The 10,064-nt window shown below is 47.7% G+C and overlaps 1 long non-coding RNA gene across 1 annotated transcript; it reads left to right on the forward strand.

The window, feature by feature from the left end:
- The first annotated feature begins 5,044 nt into the window (after nucleotides 1–5,044).
- Nucleotides 5,045–9,386, forward strand: LOC133268151 (uncharacterized). The gene is made up of 3 exons (XR_009742952.1): nucleotides 5,045–5,785; nucleotides 6,942–7,336; nucleotides 7,370–9,386. It is a non-coding gene; the product is annotated as an uncharacterized LOC133268151 (long non-coding RNA).
- The last annotated feature ends 678 nt before the right edge of the window (nucleotides 9,387–10,064 follow it).

Consider the following 10,064-nt stretch of genomic DNA (forward strand, 5'->3'; position numbering starts at 1 on the left):
GTGCCCAGAGAAGCTGTGGCTGCCCCATCCCTGGCAGTGTTCAAGGCCAGGTTGGACACAGGGGCTTGGAGCAAGCTGCTCTAGTGGAAGGGGTCCCTGCCCGTGGCAGGGGGATGGAACTGGATGAGCTTTAAGCTCCCTTCCAACCCAAACCAGTCTGGGATTCTATGATCGTTGCCCTCTCACCAGCTCCTCGGCTGCTGTTAAACGGACTCAAGAACTGCTGAGCTCAGCAGTGCCTCACCAGGACCCGCAGATTCACGGCTTGTTTCCCTGCCTAAACTCCGGCAAGGTCTGACTTGATGGCACCTTGGCTTTCCTCCGCTGCTTTTTATTGTTTAGCTGCTTTTCGCTGCATCAGGTCTCGGGGGATGACAGTCTGTGACTCGGGGGGCCGGGGCTGGCCGGTGCGGGGTGCTAGCACCCCACCATGGGGTTTGGGTCCGTTGCAGCCCGGCGGTGCGCGGGGCAGGGGCGGGATGTGGGATGCGCGGGATGCGGATGGCCTCTGCTGGGAGCCGCCGCTCACTGCACCCGGGGCCAGCCGAGCCGGGGTTTACCTCCAGGAAGGAGAAGGGAGGCACAAACCTCTGCGCAAAGCCTCCTTTTTGTCATAGCCCATTGCTTTTGCTTAATTTCCCCCATGCAGACCCTGCTGCTCCAGAGACCTACGGCTCTTGCTGCCTTTGCACCCCTACCCAGCGGAAGGCAGGCAGGCACCCAAAGGCATCTGCCAGCACAACTGCCTGCAGACTGTGCTGGGGAACCAGATGCAGCAGGGGAGGGTGAGAGAGAAAAAAAAAAGAGGGGGAAAAATCCCTTCCTTGGCTTGGCATCTGTGCAGCACACATGCCAAGCAGTGTGGGAGCAGGGGGAGAGGAAGCGGGGGGCTATTTGGCACCCCCACAGCCCACAAACAGTTTGGGTTGGAGCTGAGAAACAAGCGACGTGTGCTAATGTAAAGTGTGTGGGGTTTGAAATGTGAAAAGCCCGTGCTGGAATTGAAAAGCATGCCGACCACTCGGCTCTGCAGGCTGAGTTCAGCAGCCGAAATCCTCCTAATGAAGGGGTGACTTTCTGCATATGGGCTATGTGGGGTGTGTTGTGAGAAGGGGACCCCATCTCTTATCTTTTTCAGGAGGAGCTTAAGGTGTCCTGGGACCATTCAGCTGCGGCACTCAGCTCATACAGCAACCCACTTTGTTCAATGTTCAAGCCTGTACAAGCTGCTCGAAGCAAGATATAAAGCAGGTGTTAGAAGCCTCTGGAAAGTTTGCTGTCAATTACTGTGATTTCCTCTTCCCGACAAAGACTTAAAAGCTGAATGGATCTTTTCAGTTATGTAAATGCACTTTTCCATAAATACTTATTTTGCAGCAGAAACCACACATGCACAAAAAAAAAGCCTGTGGGGGCTGGTGTGTGTAGTCAGGGACTGATCTAATCCTGCTCACGTCGGTGAGGTCGTGGGGGTATTGGGGCTGGCAGTGTCCTGGGTCAGCTCTGAGTGTGGGTGTCTGAGGCTGCCACCCCATTGTGGGTGCTCCCAAGGAGGTGTGCAGGGCATTTCTGCACCCCGCTGTGTGCACTCTGCTCTCTGGTGGGCAGTGAGGCTGGGACAGGATGTAGCTTTCAATCTTGCGGAGTCTGAATTGAACAGGAGTTGTCTCGCAGCACTGATTTATCAGGAGAAAACCTCCCTCCCGCTGTCAAATTTGAGAGGATTATATTTGCACCATGGCTGTGAAGACTAATCCATTGCTTTTTGCTTCTGAAGAGCCAGAGGTTTCCTGAGCTTCTGGACTGTGAGCTAAAACTCCTTTGCAGGCATGGCTGGATGTGAGTTTTCTCTCTTCACTGCAAAGGCTGTGCTCAAGGGAACAGCAACACAGTGGATGAGACTGGGAGGACTGGGCTTAAGGTTCGCTCTCAAACTGGTGGATGTCTGGTGGCTTCAGTAGATGGCAATGCATGACACTTGCAACGTGCTTTTGGGGAGAGAAATCTAAATTGTGGGGCAGGCTGCTTTTACAGGGCATCTTAAAAATCATTGGAGAACAAGAAAGTACTAAAGATCTTGTTTCTGTATCTCATTAGTTTTCCAGGGTGACTTTTAGTGGGTTAAGATAATTATTTAGAGGAATGATTTTTCTTTTATGCAATCTCTGCAATTCAAAAGCCATTCAAATATTCTTCCCCCGCAAGTACCTAAAGTTTAGCAATCTCTAGATGTATTTACTTATATACACTTAAAACTGATGACTGCCCCGATGCTGTTTAAGCCCATTCCATGATCTACTACAGCTTGATCCCATGTTTCCCATCTACCTTGCCCCATAATGGGTTGAATTGCTGTGTACGGGTAGGAAACTGCACCAGGTCTCCAGGAGCATCGTTTCAAATCTTCCTGTGGTCACTGACTTGCTGGGTTACTCATTAAATTTGGCTTGTGCTCACCTGTGTTTTCCTACCACACGCAGGGTTTGGCAAGCCGGGGCCACCGACCGAGTGTGAAGCACTTGGATGCCACAGTGACAAGGCTGTGTTTGTGCCCAGGGAGCATGATTTTTGGGGTGAGCTCCAGCCCTGCAGAGCAGATGTGTTGAAGAGCACATCATGTATGAGTCTCTTTTAAGTGCCCCCAAAATTCACTGAAGAAATTACCAGTATCTCGCTAGCGATCAAAGCCTCCCATGGGGACTGCTCCAAAGCGTGCTGAGCTTGGCTCGCTCTCTGCTCCGTAAGTTAGCCAGGGAATGACTTCCAGAGCCCCGCGGTGCTGCTTCTGCTCTTGCATTTGCAGGAATCACAGCAAGAATAAAGGATCCACTGAGGGCTGCTAAACATGGACTTAACCCCTTGGGAGGGGTCCGAGCTACAAGTCACTGCAAGGTGGGAGAGCATAGGAGAAAACTATCCATGTCCTCTCCTGAGGAAAGCACATCTGTGGGAGAGACCAGCAATGGGGGGGCACATTCAGAGGTGCAGCACCCAGTTTCCAGGCTAGTGTGGGGCTGTGTGTTGTAGGGGTTTGCATGTGGGACCTTGCCAGGCAGGTCCCACTGCAGGACTTGGCACTTGCATCAGAGCAACTACAAGGATTTCTTTCAGTGGAAGCAGGATATGTTTTCTGGGACACCAAACCTGCAGTATTTAAAGATCACAACCAGTGTCTTAAATTCCAGGGAATTGGGGTGTGCTTTTATTTGGAAATAATGTGATAGCCATGTTCTAAGTTTTTAGAGCAGCCAGGGTTTTAATTTGAATTTCTCCCTCTTTCCTGTAGGACTGATGCTGCTGTACATGCATAATGACACAGAAAGCCTAGAGGATAGTTTTACCATGCAGCTGACAGATGGCAAGCGCACAGTCCAAGGGACACTTTACATCTACATCATGCCAGTCAACGATGAAATCCCTCATCTTTCCAGGTTAGCTATCTAAGTGACATTCAGTGCGCAAAGACTTAGGAATAATAAAAGGGAAAGAAATGGAAGCAACTCATCTCCCTGCCAGCACCTCCAAGCCCACCCGCAGTAGAGGAGATCTTGCTTTCATTGCATGTGTTGTCCCTGAAAACAGGCTGTGCATGCTGCTGCCTGGTGCAGGACTGTGACAAGCCACACAATACCATCCAACAAAACCCATTCACGCAGAAAGGGCTGGTTTATGGTCTCTGAGCGGAGGCTTGTTTGTGCTTGAGTTAGTGGCAAAACTGTGGTTGTGTTCATTTAGGCCAGAGTTGCTCCTTTTTCACACTCTGCATCTCTCTCCCACTTCCTTTATTCCCTTCTGTATGTTTTCTCCATTCCCTTTAATCTATTTTTAACAGTGAATCTTGCTGGGAAGAGCATGGTGTGGGCACTTTTTAATATTTAAGGTCTAAAGCCAGGTGAAGGCAGTGTTTAATGCTTGCATTCCTTTCAAGAGAGCCAGAGTGCCACCTCTGGGAATAAGGCTTCAAACAAAGAGGGGGGAACTACACAGAGAGTAGTATTAATTGATCATCTCTGTTCACGAGCGGTAAGGTTCTTCTGACATCCTTTTGCCATAAAATAGTCTACCATAAGGTTTTTTCAGTGCCAAGGGAGGTCTAAACCCTGTCATGAACTTGCTTTTATTTATTGGTTTGAGGAACATGGGAAGAAACCTGGTCTGGTGGCACATTGTGAGACTGGGATGCGAGAGATGTGGTTTCACTCACTTAATGACTGCAACACATGTTTTGGCCTAATTAGGGTTTCTACTCTTAAGAATTCACAAGTTGAAAGATAAAATCCCACAGACCTGCTGAACCCCTTCAGAAATGCCAGGTCCAGTCTAAAAAAAAAAGAGGTTAAAATATTGATTTTGCTTCTTGACTTATGTAGACTTTATAACATCTCCATGGGCCATAGTGGGAAGAGCATCAGTAAGGCTAATACTTGAGTACCCTCTCTACATGGCAATGGTAACAACATTTTCTTGACTCACAAAAGTAGTTTGTAGAGCTAAAAATAATTTCTATTCTCATCCCACAAGAACTTCGTAGACTTGAAAAGTAAAACTTCTGCCTCAAAGAGAGAAGAAAATCAAGCACAATCTTGTATCCAGGTCAAGCTCTTCCCACTAGCAGGGTTTGAATTCATGCTGTCAGAGCATGAGAAACCTGTTTGATCACAAAATGGCTGGTGAACTCCTCGTTTTGAAGATAACTGCAAGCTTTGTATTGAGGTATAAATCAACACACATGCAAAACCCCACGTTGTTGTGCATGGGGATGCTTGAGGCCCCTTTTCTGGGGTCCTTTCTGCAGGGGAAAGCAGAAAAACCTAGTGCGGTGGCCCCTCTATGGAAGGGAGCAGCAGCCTGTTGTGTGTTCAGGGGGGCATTGAAGCTCAAAACAGCTTTGGCTCCATTCCCAGAGCATCATGTGTGTGTTTTGAAAAAATTCATGGAAGTAGCAAACAAGTTATAAAATGGACTTCTTCATGTCCCTGCTTCCTACCGGTGTTTCCTTAGGAGCTTGCAGAGCACAGCCATCGAGCCCCTTTGCCTGGGGGGTAATGCTGCCAGCCTGCCCCTTCCCTCTCAAGCCAGCTCCTCTTCTTGCAAGGCTCAGGTCTGCTACTGCCTCTTCTCCTTCATCCTGCTCCTCTATGCCTATTCCCTTGCTCTGGCTTTCTTATGCTTCCCATCTTTCCTTACTTCCCCCCATCTCTTGCAATTTCCCTCTCGTTGTCTATCTGAGGACGGTTGTTGGTGCTATTTCTGTTTCCATGCACGTGAAATGGCTTTGCTGGATCCGTATGTTCGTTGCTTCCTAGTGTGAGCAACCCCATGGAGACATCCCTTATTTAGGCTTTTAATTTCCCTGTTATTTTCTAGTCCGTCAGAGGTGAGCTTCATATCTCAGATCTTGTTTATGCGTTCATGGAGCAAATTCAGCCCTTTCGTAAGGGAAGGAAATATGCCAGTATTGGCGTTTTCCATCAAGCCACAGCGCTGGGAGTGTGCTCTTCTTCTGCACAGAGCTGTGAATCCAACTCGTGGTTTCATCCAAACCTGTGAGGCTGAAGGACAACATAAGAAGAAAATCACATGCGCGTACATGGCAAAGTTTTCTGTCCCAGGCTGTGGGAGCAGATTTGTTGAAATGTTTTTAAAGAATTCTATCTGCTCGATGCTAAGAGGAGCCTGTTCGTGCTTAATAAATGGGAGAAATTGCTCAAAAATACTTCCTCCATATGAAAGTGCGAGCCCTGTACTGCTGCCAAGAGACGTGAGACCTGTGGTGTCATGCCGAGTAAGTGCTGGTCACACGAATGAGAAAAGCTTAGGTACAGATCCCTCGCTACCACAGTTTTCCTCAAGATGTGAAAATACAGCAGGGAAAATACTAAGCAGCTTTCAGTCTTTCCAGCCAGATCTGCCTCTCTTGCACACGATCACGGGCCGTGTACCAAACGGTGTGAGAGAGACCAAAATAACAGCTTTAAACAGTCGGAGCTGCTTCTTCCACCACTTTGAAATCAGAAGGAGCTGAAGAAATAAGGAGCCTCAGGAGGAACTGCTGCTTGTTGCCCTGTGCTGGCTGCTCTACCAACACATCAATACTGTTCCTGCTGCAGGTCATGCAGAAAAGCCAGTGGCCTTCCTTGCAGCACATGTGTGTATTTTAATTATCCTTACTCGTCTTTGCTAGCTTAGCTAATATCTGTCCACTCTCTCTCCTCAGTACAACCGCGTTCCCAACACCAGCCTGGAGAAGTCTCTTGGTTCCTAGGCACTTCAACTTCCATCCTGAGGAGAAAAGGGGATGTTGGAGGTGTTGGGATATAAATTGTGCTTTAAGTTTTCACAAGAGAGTGTGTAAAGTGAGTAACCTCCATGCAACACAGAGACACGTTGAGCTGGAGGAGGTCTAGCTCAAATTAGAATCATAGAATAGTTAGGGTTGGAAAGGACCTTCAGATTATCCAGTTCCAACCCCCCTGCCATGGGCAGGGACACCTCACACTAAACCAGGTCACCCAAGGCTCTGTCCAACCCGGCCTTGAACACTGCCAGGGATGGAGCATTCACAACCTCCCTGGGCAACCCATTCCAGTGCCTCACCACCCTCACAGGAAAGAATTTCCTCCTTATATCCAATCTAAACTTCCCCTGTTTAAGTTTTAACCCGTTACCCCTTTTCCTGTCACTACAGTCCCTAATGAAGAGTCCCTCCCCAGCACCCCTATAGCCCCCCTTCAGATACTGGAAGGCTGCTATGAGGTCTCCACGCAGCCTTCTCTTCTCCAGGCTGAACAGCCCCAACTTTCTCAGCCTATCTTCATACGGGAGGTGCTCCAGTCCCCGATTGTCAAATCCCCTTCACTAAAAGGACAACCAATGCTGCTGGTTTGTTTTTTCACAGTGCCTCCCTTCCTGTTTCTTTTTTTACTTTTTTTTCTGCCCAGGAGTGTGGGTTTGGAAGCTGAAGCATCTGAGAAAAGGCATTTTTAGTGCTGGACCAGACTCAGACACCAAGGATGCTCCAGGGGATGAACTCAACCAAACTGTCTCCATGTGCCCAGTTCTACAGGTGAAGGCAGCCGTAGCTTTAGTGCTTTTATTTCTCCCTTTTCCTGAGGATAAGTGAAATCCCCAGCCACCTCCTGCAGCAGCAGACTTGCTCTGGAAATGGTTTGGTTCGTGACTTGGATGATAGGGTAAGCAGCAACACCAAATGCAGGGTTTTATTAGAAACTTTCTCTTGTATGTGGTGGCTCTGGTAGGTCCCTGTAGGATTTCTTTCTCAGTTTCTCCATAGCTGCTGCCCCTGTCCCATCTGGAGCTAACACAACACACCCAGGTAACACTAGGACAAACTAAAAGCATCACCCAGGTAACACTAGAGCAAGCTAAAAGCATCACCCTGCAGCATCCCAACCCTGCTGGGGAATAACCTAGAGGAAAATCTTTGCTTCTTGAGCTCAACCCTAGAAAGCGCTTCTTGCTATGCATCTCCCTCCACCATCCCTCTCTGTAATGACACATTTTAGCTCACTTTTATATTGGTTCGCTAAGCCACTGTGCTGTCTTCTTCCTTTTATAATTAAGCAACTTGAGAAATCCTTTGAGGTCAATAAATTCTGAGGAGGCTTACATAAAACAGAATATAAAGTGGAGAGCCCTGCCATCAGAAGCCAGTAAAAGTCAGCCTCTTTGCACGACACCTCTGCAAATGGCATTATGTCATTGCCTAATATTAGTAAGAAACAGTAAAATTATGGTTTTTGTTCAGAGCTATAAAAAGTAATGAGTCTCACATAATTTACTGAAGGGAAGGGGAGAGGAGAGAGGGGAGGAAGGTGGCTGTAAAAGTGAACTTCCATTTTTTTGGGCATCCTGAGTGCATTAGGAAATCTAGCTTGTAACACCCAAATAGACTTTAATGTGCTCTGTCCCGTGGACCTGATTTATTTTGTTGTGCTTTGCTTGCCAGGAACACACACACACAAAATCTTTCAGGAGTCAGGTGGTCTTGTTTCGGTAAATACAACAGAATAATCAGAAGCTGGAAAATATTATGGGGTGGGTGAGGATGGTGTTATTTGTCTTGGGTCATGGTATGTGGTGAGAGCGGCTGGGATGCTGCAGATCCCAGCTCAGTGAAGCCCATGGTATTATTCTCCATCTTTACAAACAGGGTGACATATTTCTGCAGCTAAATATTTACTCTCTCATCGCAGGAATGTAAGTGCCCAAGCAACAGATCTGTGGAGTCATTCATTTTGGAAGAGGAAGGAAGCGACCCTCTAAGGGAGGCTTTGTGCTGCCGACCTGAATACATAGGTTGTGTGGGAGTTAAATACGAGCTGTGAGGGCTGGGGATGCAGCAGACCACTTCCCTGCTGTGAGCCAACACGTTCATGAGCAATAATCTATAATAAGGACCGGGCTTTACATGGAGAGCCAAGCACTGTAGGAGATGGCTGCTTGGCTTTTCATCCTGCTTGGTCCTAGCGAAGGTGGAAGCACATGGAAACAGGGTGGGAAACAACCCCTGCAGACTGCACTCTGTCAATGCCAATACTAAATCTCAGACTGGGGCAAGGAGGGGGGAAATATTTTAGCAGTGATATTGTGCAACTAAAGGATAGGAAGGCTTTTTTTTTTTCACACACCATAACTGTTCACTAATGCATGCATGAACTAACTGTCCTTTCTGTCAAGCTCCTTCATTAGTATTCTTTTTCTTTCTGTACTGGAGTTAGGCTGAAAGAGAGATTATACCGAAAGTTGGCTGGCTATCAGTTGGTCCAATTTTATGCGTTTTAAAATGTGTACTTTTTATAGGGCTAAAAATTGGTCCAGAGCCTCTATGTAAGCAGCAGCTACAGGGGCTGGTGGCTGTTAGTTCTCTCTTTGAATCCCCAATTGATTCTCGTCTTGGGATATTCATCCCAAATACGTGCAAGTCCCTTGAACACCACTGAGCTTTTCTGGAGCTCATCAGTGCTGATGAGTGGGGAACAGCCCAAGAGCCATCAGCGACAGCTAACGTCAAGATGCGAAATAATCAATATTAATGCATGGAAGTGCATATCCAAAAAGCCAACAGATACAGTGACAGCCCTAGAAGGTGCTTCAGCATGGTGAGTTATAAGTGGTTCTGGGTTGGGAAAGATGAAGTTATCAATGTGCTAAGCAACGTCTTGCCCATTTCTGTTCCTCCATGCTCTAGTGACACGAAGCTCCTGTTCTCCTTGGGATACTGCAGTCCTACTTGACCTGTATATGTCTGAAGTGTATTTTCTTTATATATGTATTTTCAAGAGATCACTATTATTTTCTAACTTGCATTCCTGGCACCTCATAATTTTTCTTACATTTCTCTGTGTGGCAAATAAAATTGGTCAGTAAAGGGTGACTTGCTTAGGGCCATCAGAGCTGCTCTTGCCTTTTTCTCTTTCCTCTCTTAAATTTTATCTAAGTGAGAACTTCTGTGGTCACCCCAAATAGCAAGGTATGTGGCCATATAGCAGGTGTGTGTGAGACAAGCACCTCTGGTAATAGCAGCCCTGCAGGGAAGGACTTGCGGGTATTGGTCAATGAGAAACTGAACATAAACCAGCAGTGTGCACTCGCAGCCCAAAAAACAGCCGTGTCCTGTGCTGCATCCCCAGCAGTATGAGCAGCAGGTTGAGGGAGATGATCCTGCCCCTCTATTCTTCTCTGGTGAGACCCCAGATAGAGCACTGAGTGCTGTTCTGGTGTCCTCAACATAAGAAGGGCATGGAGCTGTTGGAGCACGTCCAGAGGAGGCCACGAGGATGAGCAGGGGACTGGAGCACCTCCCGTATGAAGACAGGCTGAGGAAGTTGGGGCTGTTCAGCCTGGAGAAGAGAAGGCTGCGTGGAGACCTCAGAGCAGCCTTCCAGTATCTGAAGGGGGCCTATAGGGATGCTGGGGAGGGACTCTTCATCATGGACTGCAGTGACAGGACAACGGGTAATGGGTTCAAGCTTAAAGAGGGGAAGTTCAGGTTAGATATAAGAAAGAAGTTCTTTACTGTGAGGGTGCTGAGGCGCTGGCAC

The sequence above is a fragment of the Pezoporus flaviventris genome, unplaced genomic scaffold (assembly GCF_033815535.1).
Source record: "Pezoporus flaviventris isolate CSIRO_AGI_PZ_B2104156 unplaced genomic scaffold, CSIRO_AGI_Pfla_v1 ptg000013l, whole genome shotgun sequence".
In the NCBI taxonomy this organism is placed as follows: Eukaryota; Metazoa; Chordata; class Aves; order Psittaciformes; family Psittacidae; genus Pezoporus; species Pezoporus flaviventris.